This window comes from Musca autumnalis, unplaced genomic scaffold (assembly GCF_047663935.1).
Source record: "Musca autumnalis isolate F117 unplaced genomic scaffold, ASM4766393v1 scaffold_1, whole genome shotgun sequence".
NCBI classification, from domain to species: Eukaryota; Metazoa; Arthropoda; class Insecta; order Diptera; family Muscidae; genus Musca; species Musca autumnalis.
In genome coordinates this window covers 284744065-284762696 of record NW_027411644.1, presented here as the reverse complement: position 1 = coordinate 284762696, position 18632 = coordinate 284744065, and the positions used below count along the sequence as shown (strand labels likewise).

At 38.4% G+C, this 18632-nt stretch overlaps 1 protein-coding gene across 1 annotated transcript in view; it reads right to left on the bottom strand.

Moving 5' to 3' along the window:
- The window catches only part of PolA2 (DNA polymerase alpha subunit B), a 517680-nt gene that overhangs the window by 498127 nt on the left and 921 nt on the right, over nucleotides 1-18632 (bottom strand). The gene's annotated exons all lie outside the window — the stretch shown is intronic.

The following is an 18632-nucleotide window of genomic DNA, read 5'->3' as shown; positions in this document are numbered from 1 at the left end:
AACAAAAAAATTGAAGGCGATTTATAATGTTGGTGTAAACAGTAAATAATTTAAAACAAATTCCCATATTTCTGCTAATGAATTAACAGTTGGGATGCCAACAATGTTAATAAAATACAGAATTGTCAAAAATTTAGAAGTTTAACCATGCTTTTTTGGACCATTCCATTTTGTGTATGGGCACTCCTATTATTTTGAACACAGCTGTATATGCCAAACTTATGATTATAACGGTTTCAGCATTATTTTTGGTAGACATTGGGGTTGTATCTTCGACCCCAAGTACATATTTGGAGCCAAAATACCGTACCACGCCCACTTTATTAAATATGTTATATAAAACTGATGATCACGGCCACTCTTTTCAATACATTAATTTTCCAAAACTACTGAACCGAATATCATGAAATTTCAGAAAATGTTCAGGAATGCTATATATTTGTTGATGAATTTCGGGGGCGTATTGTTTTAAAGTCGCTATATTTGCTAAACTAAACAACGGTGGTTGCGCCCCGATCAAATGATCTTTCTTAATGCCCGAAATCCCGACCACGGCCACTTTTTAAGTATGTAATATCACGAAAACTTAAGAACGGATTTTCAGGAAATTTTTGGGAAATGTGCTGTGGTACATGTAGGCATGAATTTCGGAAGTGGAACAGTATCTCCCGTATTAAGAAAACGATATATTTACAAATTTCCTTAAATGGGGAGGTTCAACGGACCATCAGCCATAAAGATAGGGAACATGGACGATAATATATTCTAAACCGCATAAATGGGCGAAAAAATCAGACAAAGTCTATAAGAGAAAAGAAAGGATACGCACAAAATATGTTGATAAATTGAAAATCATCAATGAATAACCCAGCCTATGTGAATTGAAACTTTCATCTATCAAATCTAATACCAGCTACGTAGGTTTTGTGGCCCGTTTTGAAAGTATGAACTTGCCGACAAAAAATATATTTCGTTTGAAGATCACAAGTGTTGCGGAGGGTGTAATTGAAGGAATGGACCGACATTGACCATTTTTGAAGTGGATCGTATTTGGGAGTCATTCCTTTCGATAGATATTGTGCACATCAGTCATCGTATAACTTAGAAGTTTTGGGCCATGATGTCATGAAGCATGGACTTGGTCACGAAAAAAATAATATCGCTTAAATATGACGACAATCGGTACTCGTATAATTTTCCAACGAATCTTCGAACAGATCCTATACTGCACTTAAAAAAAAGGAGAAGACCGATATCATCGACCATTTCTGAAGTAAAACTACATTTGGACAAAATTTTAAGAGATCCAAAGTTTGGACGGTTAGTTACATTTTTTAACTTTTAGGGGGGTGGTACCGGTGCCCACCGATAGTGTTCATCTTCAAACTTTAATGTATTTTGGGCAAAATATTACGAAGACCAAATTTTGGAGCGAATCGGCTGATCCGTTCGAGAGTTTTCGTACGCATGCACAGTGGTGGCACTTACATGGGAAGGTGTGACAAAAATACTTCTAGAAAATATATCGAACTTAAATTGTTATCAATTGTCCCTGGTGGCCTAAAAACGCTCTTAACAAAAATATTGCAGTTCTAGGTCCAAGTTTTCGCGTGGTTCCCATGTAACGAATCATCCTGAATTGAAGTATTTTACTGTTACTAGGGGTTTTTATTGCATAGTAAACTTCCCCGAGAACAATTTTCAGTATTGGTCCATGATTTGGAATACTCCATATATGATTTATATCTCGATTTATTTCGACAGATGTTAACCAAATATTCAAACCGAATAGGTTTTAATAATGAAATCAGCGTTCAGAACACTACTTTATATAGGGTTACCATTCATTTTTCGGTACTTGCTAAGATATAATCGCCTTTTTCTGCAGTATTACCTGTAATATTGTAGTTTAGATTCTCAGTGCGGGGAAAATCTCCATGTTTTAGCATGGTCCAACATAAGGGTGTCCCAAAAAAGAACTTTTTTTATTAAATTGAATACACCCAATTTTTTTCTCTTTCTTTGCGAGTTTTCAGTGCGGCTCCAAGTTATCTTGACAATAGAAATTGCTAATAGCACAAATCAGAATATTGAACATACACATAAGAAAGGATAATAAAATTACTTTAAAATATTCCAAAAAATATAAATTCATCACCTAAAACCCGTGTTAAATTTTTGTCATAACTGCCAAAACCGCAAATGTTCTTGGCTTCATGTTGGTACTAGTGGCGATTCTTGCATATGCTTGGAAAGTAACTAAAATTTTAAGGACATCCATACATCTATATTCAATATTTTCATTTTTCCCAACCCTTGCAATTTAATCTACTAAAAGATTAAACTAAAATTAGGGCGTGAATAATAGTCATTTGTTTCAAAAAATCGCTTTTAATATAACTATTTTTTCTCATTTTTTAATACATTTTTTCTCCAAAATTAGTCATGTTTGTAAGGCATTTTCTCATTAAGAACCGCGAAAAATTCAAAAACTAGGTTGAGTTTCGAAAAATTTGGAATGTTAGAAGCGATTGGCATCGTTAAACTCTTAAATGATGATGTGAAATTTTGATTTTGTCGTTGGGCGCATCCACTGTGGCATGGTGCATTGGGACCCAGTTCCACGGAGCAAAAGCGATGCGCATATGACAAGATCTCTTCGAAACATCTATATTGCGCCTTGATCTCACTTCTTATGGAGTGGTGACGAACATCCTATGGATTAAAATTATTTGATAATTTTATTATTTTACAAGTTTCGGACTATTTTCACAGGAAGTATAGACTTGCCCCGGAAAAAACTTGCACCGTCGTAATGGTGGCAGCGAATACAAATTGTTACAAGAAAGATAAAAGCGATTCGAAAGCAGGCCCTAAATTGAATTTTTCCGAAATTTTGTGTGGATGTACCTGAAGGAGTTGACATATACAGTCCATATTCGAACCTGAAATATTACGATGAGCAAAGTACGAGCCAAATCCGTTAGTGCCTTCAGGAATTATCATGCGTGCAAATTTTCCGAAAATTTTCGAAATTTTGTGGGAAGGTACCTAAAGGAATGGACCGATATGGCGCATCTTCGGAATTAAACTAAGGTCGCACAATATATTATTAGAGTTATCGTCCGCTCCAACCACTACGCATGGTGCCTTTCGGGCTATTTTTTTCAGGAAGTAAGGATTTGCCCTTGATAAAACTTGTACCGTCGTAATGAGGACAGCAAGTACAAGTTGCTACAACAAAAATCAAAGCGATTCGAGAGCAGGACCTAAACTGAACTTTTCCAACATTTTGTGTGGGAGGTACCCGGAGAGGACCGATACGGTCCATATTGGAATCTCATCTATGTCTGGTAAAAATGTCACGATGTGCAAAGTATGGACCAAATCGGTTACTCCCTTCAAGAGTTATTTTGCGCACAAATTTTCCGAACTTTTTGGGGGGGAGGTGGGTTCCGGAAGTAGTGAACCGATATGGCCCATCTTAAAGTAAGTTTGTAAGTAAAATATTACGAAGTGCAAAATTTGGTTCGAATCGGTTAATCCATTCGAGAGTTATCGTGCGCACCAGATAGCCAGACAGACGGACGGACATTGCTAAATCGACTCCAAATTATCTTAAACAGATTTCGTCCAAACATACTTCGAGTCTAAAGCCATTATTTCAATGAGACACATTTTGTCCGTATGAACGCGGACCCGGGTCTGCTAGTTATTGAATAAAATAAACACAACAAAGACTTCGACAAACTTTAGTGCGAGAGATGTATGACGGAGTGATCCTTAATATTGGAATTTTCGGGACCCATACCACAGGAAGTATTGGTTTCTCCTAGCTAAAGATATATAATGATCACAACGACTACCCGCAATTAACATTTCAAAACGAGCCGAAAAGTAGCCTTAAACTGGCCTTAGAATACCTTCTAATGGTCTACTACACTCAGAATACCATCTAAAGTTTTTTTTTAACACACAGATGACGAACATGTGAACAAGAGACACATTAAAAAATCAATTATGATTCATAATGTGATTAGAGTTGCTTTATGGAAAATTTCTACAGGTATTTTATAAAACGTAACACCGCATTAACAAGTGAACTCTTCAAGTCTTGAATACAATACAAGAGGCCGACAAACAGTATCAAATACATATTAATTTATTATTTACGCATGATTTGTTCGCTACGCACATTTGAGGAAATTTCTGCACACAAGATAGATTTAAGATCAAAGAACTCACTTCGCAGAGGAAATATTGATTGCTTGAAATGCATGCAAGTCTCATAATTTTAAACATTTGGTAAATAAGTGTAATTATCTCTCCTACCTAATAAAGCATTTCTTGTTTTCCAACAAATCTTTCAAACAAATCTTTGGTCGGACATACCAACACTTGCATCGATATTTGGAACATCTTTAGCATTATTGTACCATCAAACGCTTCCATCTTCTACCATTGGAAATCTAATAGAGTGATGTACTTTTGATATACTACATAATATCGTAGTTTTTTGTAGAAACAATTTTAATTCATGACATAAAAAGAAAATAAAAAATACATTTCCCAGAAAACACACAATTTCCAAGCAATGGGTGGGGAAAACGACAATTTGTTTGCTGGAAATGATCAAATAGGAAGAAGAAGAAGAACAACAACAACAATCCTTTGAATATGAGAAGATTGTCCAAGTAACGAAACAGCGCCGCAACAACATCAAACAAATGACAATAACACCAATCATCTGTGCCAAACGACAAGCCCTTGAAATTTTATGCAATTTCAGGGGCGTAGAATATAAAAGGGGGGTAAATGAGGAGCTTTGAAGCTAGGTTAGGTTATGTTAGGGGATGTGCAGTCACTAATTGTGACTGCGTCACTCGGAGACCTTCCGGTCCATTGTGATCATCCAATAGAAGAGAGCTACAGGAAAAAGGAGGTGAAAAAGGGAGGATAGGGGAAAAAATAAAAAGAGAAAGTTGTTAGCGCAGTGAAAGAACGAGTAGATTACAAGAATGTTTAAGAGTGGAGTGATAGTTTTAGAGTAGGAGAAAAAATTTAGTTTTAATGGTATGCAGAATAGTTGAATTTTTTTACGCGTTCAGGTTGCGCTGTCCCAGCCACTTCAGATTTTTGATGATGTTGTAGATCACAGCAGGCTCCACAGTTGAGTAGAAAGTTAGACACGGTGGGAAGTGAGCACCTACTAACCTATGCCGTCTACCAGCCATTGCTGGACAACGACACAAGATGTGCTCGATCGTCTCTAACTCCTCCTCGTCCTCACAGAGTCTGCAGTAGTCAGTAACATCCTCATCCCATTTGTTGGTATGGGCCCTGATGTAGCAGTGTCCAGTAATGACTCCCGTCGTTACTCTAACTTCAGCTTTACTCAGGTTCAGCAGAGAGTTCGTTCTTTTGACTGACAGAGACGGCCATATGGATCTTGCCACAATGCACCTAGGTTCATTATGCCACAATTCACTGGCTCTTTCGTCAGAGAACGTTTTAAAATTTTGAAAGAAATGACAAATGGGTGGTTTGATAGAGTCAGCGATGGCTAGGTCTGTGGACTGCGATCCTCGCCTAGCTAATTCGTCTGCTCTTTCATTACCCAGATAGTCGCGGTGTCCTGGTACCTAGCATAGCCGGAAGCCGTTAGTTAGCGCTCCCAAGGCTGATCTACACTTAAGGACGACATCGGATTTGATGTTGCAGGATTTGATGGCTTTAAGAGCCGCTTGGCTATCCACAAAGATAGTCACCGGTTCAAAGATTTCTGCATCCAAACTTTTTATCAATTCCGCTGCCTTCCAAATCGCGAAGATTTCAGTCTGGAAGACACTACAGTTGCTGTCTAGCCTGTAGGTGTACTCAAGAGATAGCCTTTCACAGTAGACGCCAGCCCCGGTACCTTCCACCATCTTGGAGCCGTCTGTATAGAAAGCCAGACCGTCCAGAGGGGGGTTACTGCGGTTCCAGTCATCTCTACTAGGTATAACGACGTATATCATCAAATCTCGGGACTGGTGATATATATGCCTGATTCATTCAGGATACAACCATTCCCATAGGCACAGCTGCGCCAGAGATCCTGTTCATGCAGCCGTAGGGCACTGCGAGTTGCCTGACACTTAATGCTGAGATTCAGCGGTTTTAAGTGCAGCATTGCGTTCAGAGCAGCCTGTGGTGTGCTCCTTGTGGCTCCAGTTATGAGGATCGAGGCTGCTCTTTGTACCTTGTCGAGCCTACCCGATGTCGATTTTTGGCGCAGTGAGTGCCACCACACAAGAGAACCATAGGATAAAATGGGTCTAACCACGGTGCTATACAACCAGTGTATAATCGATGGGCTTTGAAGCTACACCAAGATGTTTATGAAGAATTGGTGGCAAATTTGAATGCAGAAACTACAAACAACAGTCAAAAAAGAATTAGTCGGCTCTGCTGGTTCTTTGCACTGGATTGACCCGGAACCGTGCAACACTCGTCTTCCGGCCAGCGGCTGCCCCTATCAGTGTATACTTGTTTGCATTTGTATAGTTTTTCTGTGTTCGGTTTGTTACATCCGCATCTCCCAGACTCGACCTTGTGTGAGATGTAATAGATGTCGGAAGTGGGTGCATCTCAGGAATTGTTCTGGACTCGTCCATGAGAGGGAATTCGACAGGGTTGCTGCATGCTGAGTGTACACAGCCCCCAGTGAGTCGTCGTCATCAGAATACGTGACTCCACCGCAGTCACCCCAACCCAAAACTTGACATACACATCCGCGGGCAAGTCATCCCAACAATTAAGAATCCCAAAATACTGGGTGTAACCTTTGATAACATGTTCCTCTTCTGTAAACATGCTGAGATCGTGGCTGGGAACGTGGGGAAAAGGAATAAAATCCTCAAAGCTCTCTCGGGCAGCACGTGGGGGAAAGACAAGGAGACCATACTAACCACATATAAAGCCATAGGACCCCCCTCCTTGATTACGCAGCCCCTATATGGACACCAGGAATCAGTGATACGCAGTAGAAGAACCTACAAACGGTTCAAAACACTGCCCTACGCATTGCAACAGGGTGCCACTCCAAGGCACCCGAAGACCACCTTCACCATAAAACCAAACTACTGCCGGGGAAGCCTCACTGGACCCTTCCAACAATACATACAATCAAATGCCAAAAACTGCAACAAACCCCCGTCCGAAAGACAAAAATCCATCCGATATGATTTCCGTAAGGAACTCCCCAACATACCACAAATCCATGCCCAAAATGTGGCCAATCTCCACACATCACACGGCACCTCTTCGCGTGTCCTGCACATCCGACTGTCCTGACACCGGAGTCACTTTGGACACATCCAGTTGAAGCAGCACGCTTCTTAGGACTGGATGTGGATGCTTGATGTCCACCTATTGATTTCATATTTCTTCTCTTTCTTTCCTATTTTCTTTTCTCCCGATACAACATATACATGTAGGGGCTACAACAACAACATCTGCAGCTTGTGATTGTTACAACGTACTGAAGAAGGATCGTACCGGAAATTGAAGTGGGGGGTTAGCTTTCCTATTGCACTAGTCTGTTCAATACAGAACTATCTCTCGTGGCCCGTACATGGAATGTATGAGGATAGCAGTCAGGTGTGGAACTGCCGATGTAGAGTTGCTTATCTTATACATCCCGCCGATAAATAGCTGTACTCCAAGGTTATAGGCCAAACATAAGCCCGCTTTTGGAAGGTCATAACCGTCTTGGGGGACTTTAATGCTTATCATGAGTTTGGCATTCGGTCCTCGGAAACGACCAGAGGGTTATGGTGCTGAGTAGATTGATAGCTCTACGTTTTGCACGTTCACTCCCAGACAGGTCAAAGATATTAGACGAGGACTGAACCAGAGCAAGCCTTACGACCATCACGTACTTGACCATTCAGAGGTCTTTGATACTTTCAAGTACTCCACGCTGTTTTAGTACATCGAGGAGAAAACTCTCCAGCCAAGTTTGAAACGTTGGATAATCAATTATACATGTGTGAACGACGTAGACGTACGTGGAATTCAGTAACAAAAAGTCCAAGGCCCATGGAGTGAAACAGAGAGTTCCTCAAGGTGGAGCGATATCTCCTGTATTGCGCCCCCTCGAGATGGCATTGTGATCGTAACGTGTACAAATGATTGTACGATCTTGGCATCAGATACCTTCCCTAAACTCATTTGTGTAAGCCTGAACTCATATTTGATAGATCTTACCACCTTTTTCCACCCGAGAAATATGCAAATATCCGCCACTAAATCTACGGCCACTCTGTTCACCACATGGACGTCACAGGTGAGAACAGAGTTGAATTTCATGGTCCATGGTAGCAGAATTTTTGCTTAGCTGAGAGCCATCCTAATCACCATATGGTGGCAAGCTGACATGAATTTGGAATTTAAAAATACTATGAATAAGATTTCGATCAAATGAAATGTTGTCAATATCGTACAAAGTGGAGTATCATCGAAGAACCTTCATAGTCCCCATGTTGACGCTCCTGACGCACGTAAAGATCAAGAAACCTACATACAACACATTTGTCGCACAAACACAAAAAAGTGCGTTAACAACAACACCAAGAAACAAAGCTAAAGAAATGTTTAAACAATTCTTAAGCGCATGCTTAGTGTCGCTCATACATGCAATAGTCTTTGATTAGTTGCTGGCAATAACGAACGATGACTGCTGCTGGTACAGTGACAATGCCAACAATAGCAACATACTCATCATGTTTTTGTACAAGAATAGTGCGTTGTTATTGCTGGCTGGGTTAGCAATCGACATCGGCATCATTATCAACAACTGGTGGAGCATGCGCGGCGGCGGCATTCAACTTGCATTTGTTACTGTTGTTCGTCGCTTCAGCAAGCAATGTGGATATTGTTGTTGTTGTTTTCGTCAACTGACAACAACGGACGTACATATTGCAATTGCAAATTGGTATTGAAATAATTATCTGATGTAACTTTGACGCTTTGACGATTAACTTGACGAATTACGTATAGTTGGTTTGTTAGCTGGCTGGTTAGTTAGACTGTCTCTGTTTGGCTTGTTGTGCTTTCATCAACATCGAAAATGTGTATGGCTTGTTTGCTATGCTTGAATATTTTGCGAATGCAGCAATGATGATGATAATGATGAGAAGGATGATGGTGCTGACATTGATGTCGTTGACGGTAACGGCGTCAAACACACGAATACAACAACTTCAAAACGTCATAGATGTCATTCAATCTTGTCTTGGTACCATCACCACCACCTCCGCCACCCTCCTTCTATCCCAACTCCATCTCAATGTGTTTTTTCTTAAGGGCCAAAAGAAAAAAAAAATAACCCAACTAAACCACACTAAAGCTCGCTCAACCACTTCATTCCTGGGTAAAGATGATTACAATGATAATGAAGAAACCAGACAATTAAAAAATTTCAAATAGTTTACAAAACCAAAAACAACAACTACAACAATAGCAGCAATTGTCTGATAATGTGGTTTGGGCCTAGAAAAGATTTATGGAAAATTGTCTTGAGATTTATTGGAAATCATAAGAGAAATATTTAAAATATTAGAGATACTTATAATAATGACAGACACACAGACTGACAGATGGACGAACATACACGTATACACATGGTGGTAACATATTCAGTAGATTCTTGGGAATATTGTAGTACGATTCTCTTGTATTTATTAAGTGTAACTATTCAGATGAACAATTTATTCAACAATTCCAATTTAGAAGACAAACTGCAATATACATAAATATATTGTCATAACCTCACAAAATGGAAATGATTATGGAGAGCACTATTTTTGTTGTTCTGTGTTCAAGTAATATTAAAAGATAGTCCATATTTACATTATGCAATTTTCCTTGCGGCAATTGCCTTTGCCTCTCCAACACCCTCTCTAACCGATAAACTGACAATTGCCACAGGGAAAATTGCCCAATGTAGATATGGACTTATAAGAAGGTTCTTATTTTTATATGAACATTTAATGTTGGGTAGCTTTGAGGGCAATGTGTGATGTTTCTTTTTCCTAACTGACATGGTTGACCATTGGTCGCAGTATAATTATGGGAGGTAATCTTATAAACATATTGCCCATTAGCAAATACACAAAAGTGGAGAGTACAAAATCCGATAAAAGCATCAATACATTTACAAATTTACGAATTCATTGCAAAATATTTAAAATATAAAAAAATAAATTTTTGAAATTTTGCCTGTAAGGGCGAAGATCATTATACCCTCAGCATTTATGCTAACGAGGGTATATACACTTTCATACGGGCAAAATGTGCCTCATCGAAATAATGGTTTTAGAACCCAAGAATGTTTGGACGAAATGTGTTTCAGATAATTTGGAGTTGATTTAGCCATGTCCGTCCGTCTGTCTGTCTGTCTGTCCGTCTGTCTGGCTGGCTGGTGCGCACGATAACTCTCGAACGGATCAACCAATTCGGTTCAAAATTTGGCTTTCGTAATATTTTGCCCAAACTTAGTTTAAGTTCGAAGATGGGTTATATCGGTTCACTCCTTCCGGTACCTCCCCCACAAAAATTCGAAAATGTTCGGAAAATTTGTGCGCACGGTAACTCTTGAAGGGAGTAACCAATTTGGCCCACACTTTGTACATCGTGTAAGTTCTACCAGACTTAGATGAAGTTTAGATATGGACTGAATCGGTCAACTCCTTCGGGTACCTCCCACACAAAATTTCAGAAAAGTTCAGTTTAGCACCTGCTCTCGAATCGCTTTGATTTTTGTTGTAGCAACTTGTATTCGCTGTCCCCCATACGACGCTACAAGTGTCATAAGGCGCCCCTATGACACCATGTGTAGTGCTTGGAGCACAACATAAATCTCGAACGGATCTGCCAATTCGGTCCAAAATTTGACCTTCGTAATATTTTGTCCAAACATAGTTTAAGTTCGAAGATAAACCATGTCGGTCCACTCCTTCAGGTACCTCCCTCACAAAAATTCAAAAATCTTCGGAAAAAATATGAGCACGATAATTCTTGAAGGGAGTGACTGATGTAATCTATACTCTGCACATCCTAATATATCTACCAGGTATAGATCAGGTACGAATATGGACTATATTTGTGCACTCCTTTGGGTACCTCCCACACAAAATTTCGGATAAGTTCACTTTAAGACCTGCTCTCGAATCACTTTGATTTTTGTTGAAGCTATTTGCATTCGCTACCTCCATTACGACGCTAAAAGTTTCTTCAGGAGCAGGTCCATATTTCTTGGGAAAACATCCCGAAAGGTGTAAAAAGCCCTATGTCACCATATGTGGCTCTCGAACTGTTCTTCCGATTTGGTGCAACAGTTGGTCTTTGTCATATTTTATCCAAACTTAGTTTCATGGGACAATACCGGTCCCCAACTTCCGGTACTTCTCCACAATATTTAAAAAATGTCACTAAAATGTTAGGACGATATCACTTGAATGGTGCAACCAATTTGGTCCAAACTTTGGATCTCCTAATATTTTGTCAAAATTTAGTTTAACTTCTAAAATGGCCCATATCGGTCGTCCCTAAGGGTACCTCCCCACAAAAGTTGAACATTTGTGTTAATTCCTAATCCACATTTTTGTCAGCAAGTTCAAATTTTTAAAAAGGGCCACAAAATTCTGAAGATGCGCTAAATACATTCTATCTGTCCGTAGATGAAAGTTTCAATTCACATTGGCTGAGGGTATACCTCTGTCGGCAAAGCCGACTGACACTTTCTTACTTGTTTTTAATGATTTTTTATTAATTTTCTCGTTTAGAGTTAAGCTTGATGATCGGAAATTATTTGCAAGTGAAAAAGGAAAGCCAAGGACTCGAACCCACATAGTCACCAAATTACGTTACCTGGTTTCATTGGTGGTGAAACAAATCTTCGGACGTATCGACTATGTAATGGCTTCTCTGTCCTAGAACTTATCGTTTTTCAAATGCAAATGTGTTTTGTACATTTACGCGGATACTTGGCCACAGAAATGTTTTTTTCTTCACGACAAACGCTTTTTTTTGCGCTGCCTATGAAGTTATGAGTTTTTTTTGGCTTTGAACGCTAACACGCCGTGACAACATTTTTTGATATGTTTTCAAGCCTGTTTTTTAATTTTTGAAATTTTTGTACATTTACGCGGATTAGGCCGGGGCGATTTGTATGGAAGGAAAAAAGTGTTATCGGGCGCCTGGAGATTCTGATTCTTGGGATTGTACTGAGCAAAAAAGTCAACTAGACCATATGTCTACGGTGAAAATCGAGCCCCCGGATTTTGACTTGAAGTTTTTTTTCAAGGATTTTTGGATATTTTGGCATATAACAACCAAACCACTGAGATTTTCGATCCAACACAAAGACAACAATTGTAGCCAAGACAATAATAAAGAACTCTCTAGTACATCGCAAAAGCATTGGAACGCTCCTTCAGGTAGTTATGGCCTCGAGAAAGTGCACATTTTTCGGAAAATATCGATAAACGACACTGTGCTACAAAATGGAACTCAAAGTCAGTGGGTGGAAAATTTCTTTTGGAGATGAAAGCCCTTGGTGAGTTTACTGAGAACCCAAAAGGAAATTTTCACCATAGGTCAAGTTTCCGAGATATTGCGTGATTAATGGTTTAATTTTGGCCCCTTAATTTGTGATCAAATAGCTTTATATCTCTCTAAAGCGTTATTGTAGCTTCATTTTGAAAGAACCCAGTGATATTTTACATCAGAATCGGTTTAAGAACGCGGTTTTTTTGTTATAATCAGCTACTTGCTGTCATTTAATTGACCATTTTATTAGCTTTCTAATGATATACATATTCGGTTAATCGGTTACTTAAAACCGGTTCCAAAATCGGTTTTAATATCAGAATATCCGGTTCAAAAATTTAGATAACCGGATCTGTCCTCCAATAAAATTTGTTATTAACGTGTTCGTCATTACAAAAGCTATTTATGGTAAGTATTTCAGAAGCACCACAGACCAATAACGAATATACATAAAAACAAAACATAGTTTTCTGAACAAAAACCGCTAAAATGTCAAAAAGGACCATGAAAACGGGGAAATATCGATTGGTCATCAATGAGAACCGTACCTAAAATCTTCTGAACAACATTTTTGTAGAATATTTGGATGCTGTAAAATCTCGCCTTGTGGTACTTTTACTACGGTTCAAAAAATAAAGGACGAAAAGGACATGAAAGGAATTGAGTTAGAGGGATGAAATATTCTACAAAAAGATTCACCATTCGATTTGACTGAAGACATGTAATGTCAAAATGAAGCTACAATAACGCTTTAGAGAGATATAAAGCTATTTGATCACAAATTAAGGGGCCAAAATTAAACCATTAATCACGCAATATCTCGGAAACTTGACCTATGGTGAAAATTTCCTTTTGGGTTCTCAGTACACTCACCAAGGGCTTTCATCTCCAAAAGAAATTTTCCACCCACTGACTTTGAGTTCCATTTTGTAGCACAGTGTCGTTTATCGATATTTTCCGAAAAATTTGCACCTTCTCGAGGCCATAACTACCTGAAGGAGCGTTCCAATGCTTTTGCGATGTACTAGAGAGTTCTTTATTATTGTCTTGGCTACAATTGTTGTCTTTGTGTTGGATCGAAAATCTTAGTGGTTTGGTTGTTATATGCCAAAATACCCTAAAATCCTTGAAAAAAACTTCAAGTCAAAATCCGGGGGCTCGATTTTCACCGTAGACATATGGTCTAGTTGACTTTTTTGCTCAGTACAATCCCAAGAATCAGAAACTCCAGGCGCCCGTGATGGTGTTCAAATCGCCCCACTCTAACGCGGATACTTGACTATAGAAATGTATTTTCTTCTGTGGCCAAGTATCCGCGTAAATGTACAAAACACATTTGCATTTGAAAAACTATAAGTTCTAGGACAGAGAAGCCATTACATAGTCGATACGTCCGAATACTTGCTTTACCACCAATGAAACCAGGTAACGTAATTTGGTGACTATGTGGGTTCGAGTCCTTGGCTTTCCTTTTTCACTTGCAAATAATTTCCGATCATCAAGCTTAACTCTAAACGAGAAAATTAATAAAAAATTAAAATTAAAATAGAAAATATAAAAAATAAAATATAAAATATAAAGCATAATATTTAAAATATAGAAAAAATAATTTAAAAAAAATAAGTTACAGTGTTTTATTTATAAATGCACTAGAAACTAGAAAATAATTTTACGTGATGGAATCTCTCAAATAAAATGCTTGCCGTTTAATATTGTCTCGGTGTCTTAATGGATTCCAAACTAAACTTAAATAACCATATTACAACTATGGTAAACAAAGCATTTTGTGTTGTTGGTTTTATTAAACGATGGTCAAAACAATTTTCAGATCCCTACGTTACAAAACAGCTTTATATTTTTCTGGTAAGACCAATATTAGAGTATTGTTCAGTTGTTTGGGATCCGTACTATGCAATTCACTCTGAAAAAAATTGAATATGATCAAAAACAATTTCTACTTTTTTCTCTTAGTGATTTGAATTGGGTAACGTAGGGGATGGAAGATACCAAGCAACGGTCCTGACCGCTTTTAACATGGCAAAGCCCTGGATTTATCTTGGTCCCTCTTTCATCTCAAGTGGACACTGACCACCCCGTGGTGTCACTTGGGGAACTGCCTTTAACACCCGTTTTTGACGTATTTTCCATTTTTCCGTTCCCGAACTATTTCAGTTCTCTCTTTTACGAGTTTTACCATTAAAAAGTACGGGAACGAATCTTAAACTTTCATCTACGCAGAGATCGAATGTATTTAAGGTATTTTCAGAATTTGGTGGCCCTTTTTGCACATTTGAGCTTGCCGACAAAATGTGGATTAGGATTAAAGTTCAAAAGTGTTGCGCAGGAGGTACTTAAAGGAATTTACCGACTTTGTCCATTATGGAAGTGGATCTTATTTTGGGAGTCATATATTTTCGATAAATATCGCACCCACAAGTCATTTTAGTGTGTCATAGTATAACTTTTGGACCAGTATGACAGGAATCATAGACTTGTCCACGGAAAACATAATATCGCAGTAAATAGGACCACAACGAACAGCATCAGTACATTTCCAAAAGGATCTTCGAATAGACCCTAAAATGCACTTAGACACATACTTTGAACTTTTGTGAGAGAGGTACCCTTAGAAGAGGAGCAATATGGGCCATTTTAGAAGTTAAACTAAATTTGGACAAAGTTTGGACCAAATTGGTTGCCCCGTTCAAGAGATGTCGTGCATACCAGTTTAGTGACATTTTTTAAATATTGGGGGAAGCACCGGAAGTTGCGGACAACACCGATCTTCAAACTGAAACTAAGTTTGAACAAAATATGACGAACGCCAATTTTTGGACCAAATCTGTCGACCAGTTCGAAAGTTATCGGGCTCTCCAGACACTACATATGATGCCATACGGGTTTTTTAAAACTTTCGGGCAGTTTTCTCAAGAAGTATGGACTTAACCCCGATAAAACTTTTACCGTTGTAATTGAGGCAGCGAATACAAATTGCTTCAACAAAAATCAAAGTGATTCGATAGCAGGTCTTAAAGTGAACTTATCCGAAATTTTATGTGGGAGGTACCCGAATAGGTGGACAAATATAGTCCATATTCGAACCTGATCTATACCTCGTAGATATAGTAGGATGTGTAAAGTATGGACCAAATCAGTCACTCCCTTCAAGAATTATCGTGAGCATAATTTTACCGAACATTTTTGAACTTTTGTGGGGGAGGTACCTGAAGGAGTGGACCGATACGGCTTATCTCCGAATTTAAACTAAGTTTGCATAAAATATTACGAAGGCCAAATGTTGGACCGAATCGGCAGATCCGTTCGAGAGTTATCTTGCTCCAACCACTACAAACGGTGTCATAGGGCTTCTTTGTAGCTTTCAGGCTATTTTGTCAGGAAGTATGGGCTTGCGCCTGATGAAACTTGTACCGTCTTATGGGGGGCAGTGGATACAAGTTGTTACAATAAAAATCAAAGCGATTCGAGAGATGGCCCTAAACTGAACTTTTCCGAAATTTTGTGTGGGAGGTACCCGATGGAATGGACCGATTGCGTCCATATTGGAACCTCATCTAAGTCTGGTAGAAATTTCACGATGTGCAATGTATGGACCAAATCGGTTACTTCAATTAAGAGTTATCGTGCGCACAAATTTTCCGAACATTTTCGAACTTTTGTGGGGGAGGTACCTTCCGGTACCCGATATGGTCCAACTTCGAACTTAAACTATGTTTAGGTAAAAAAAAATATTACGATACCCAAAATTTGGTTCGAATCGGTTGATCCGTTGGGGAGTTATCGTGCGCACATTGCTAAATCGATTCCAAATTGTCTGAAACGGATTTCGTCCAAACATACTTGGGGTATAAAACCATTATTTCGATGAGGCACATTTTGCCCGTATGAAAGTGTATATACCCTCGTTAGCATAAATGCTGAGGGTATAAAAAAAGCTTTTATTTCAGAGATTCCATCGTGACAAATTATTTTCTAGTTTCTAGTGCATTTATAAATAAAATACTGTAACTTATTTTTTTAATTATTCTTTTAAATTTAACTTTTTAGTAATTACATTTTTATTACCACTGAGAAACTCATAACCAAATTCCAGCTTATTTAGCAGAAAATGTAGATAAAAACTTTAAAATGCCTGAAATCATGTGGTACCGTCATATAGGGGCTACACCAAAACCTGGAATTATGTCCACAATTTTTTGTGGGGAAGTTTGTGTACTATTGCGAACTCCAAATGCCAAGTTCTAGCCAATTCTGGCTAACAATGAAGATAAAATCCTCAAAATATCTGAAATCGGGTGGTACCGGTATATGGGGGCTATAAGAATAAAATGAACCCATATTGGTTTTGTTTCATATTCATGTATTATTATCCAAATCTGAAAAGTGTGTAAAGTTTTAGTTCAATTGGTCAAACGAGATACTTTACATTGACCGTTGTGAGAGATGTACCCAAAGTGTTGTCCGATATAGACATTCTTCAGCCAAAGGGGATACTCAGTTCTTTAGTTAACGTGCTTAGCAGTCATCTTGGACATTGGACCAATGTCAGTCACACCTTTCGTACTCCCAGCCATATTAGTAGGTCACTGTAAGATTTTGTAGAGTTTTTGGACCATTATTTCAAAACGATCCTTGAAATGCCCTTATACATTACATTTTGACCGTTTGTGAGTGATATATCCAAAGTTGTTGTCCGATACATGTCACAGTTTCAACCAAATACTCAATTCGTTAGTTATCGGACTCATAAGTCATCTTAGTTGGTGTATATAGGGTTTTTGTTTAGCTATCCCCGAAACTAGGGTAGCAAGTACAAAAATTTTCAAAACGATCCCTGCAATGTCTGAGAAAAGGACTTTTGTGACAATTTTTTAAATTTTGTGTGAACCCATAAGGTCCGTATTCGTACCGGTTGTATGCGTCGAAGGAATATTACAATCTGCTAAGTTTGCACTAAATCTGTTACTCAATTCGAGAGTTTAGAGAACATTTGTAACTTTTGTGATGGAGGAACACGAAGAAGATCATGTGCGAAGATAGGCCATATCGGGCACATGATCTAAGATTGGACAATACAAAGTTTTTACCAAAGGTTTTTCGATTAAACATATTTTTGATGGTATCAGACTAAAGGCTGAGGTTTCAAAAACCTTGTCCCCATATTCGTATCGGTGGATAAGTGAATTTCCACAATCCGCATTACAGCAAAATTCTTCACCCTCAGTCTTAAATGCGTCCATGGCCCTACTCAAGACAGAGATGAATAGATCAAGAATATATTCTAGCAGCACCTAAAGGGAGCATATTACCTTTGCACTGGACATAAAAGTCTTTATATTATTCAACTCTACAAGTGCAGAGGTGAATCAATATCCGATTTAATTTTAATTAATGACCTGCGAGTATACATTAAGGGAAATACGGACAGTTTTCAGTATATGGTAAGATCGGAGGCAGTAGATCTCACTATTGTCGGAGGATTTTACTTTTGGTCGTTATCTTACGGATCACAGGGCGATACACTTTCAAGAAGTGTAATCCGGAGATGCTATGAGATGTCTTACCCATTAACTTGCACAGGTAGGAAAGCTAAGGCAGTTTGGTGGAATTTTTGACTAATTAACTAATTAACAGCAGGAAAGTTGGCAGCAGAGTAAACAACAAGGCCAATCGCACTAAATTTAATAAGAATTGGCACTTAGTTTTAATAATTATTATAATGAGGTCAGAAAAGCTAAAAGGAATTCTTGGGTAAGATTCAATGGGGTGATATCAAAGGATCTCAAATCTTTTTTAAGTAGTAAGCAAAGTCATGGCACGTGGACGATCTTTCTATAGAAATATTGTGTCTAAAGACATGTTATTTTTATGAAAACAACAAAGTACTTTGAGAAATCAGATAAGAACTTTTGTAATGGATATTTTAATGACAATTTGAAAAATTTAATGAGTAGAGTACAATAAATCTCCATTATCGATCTTATAAGAAGGCGAAATCCTAGTCGATCATAATTTAGGAT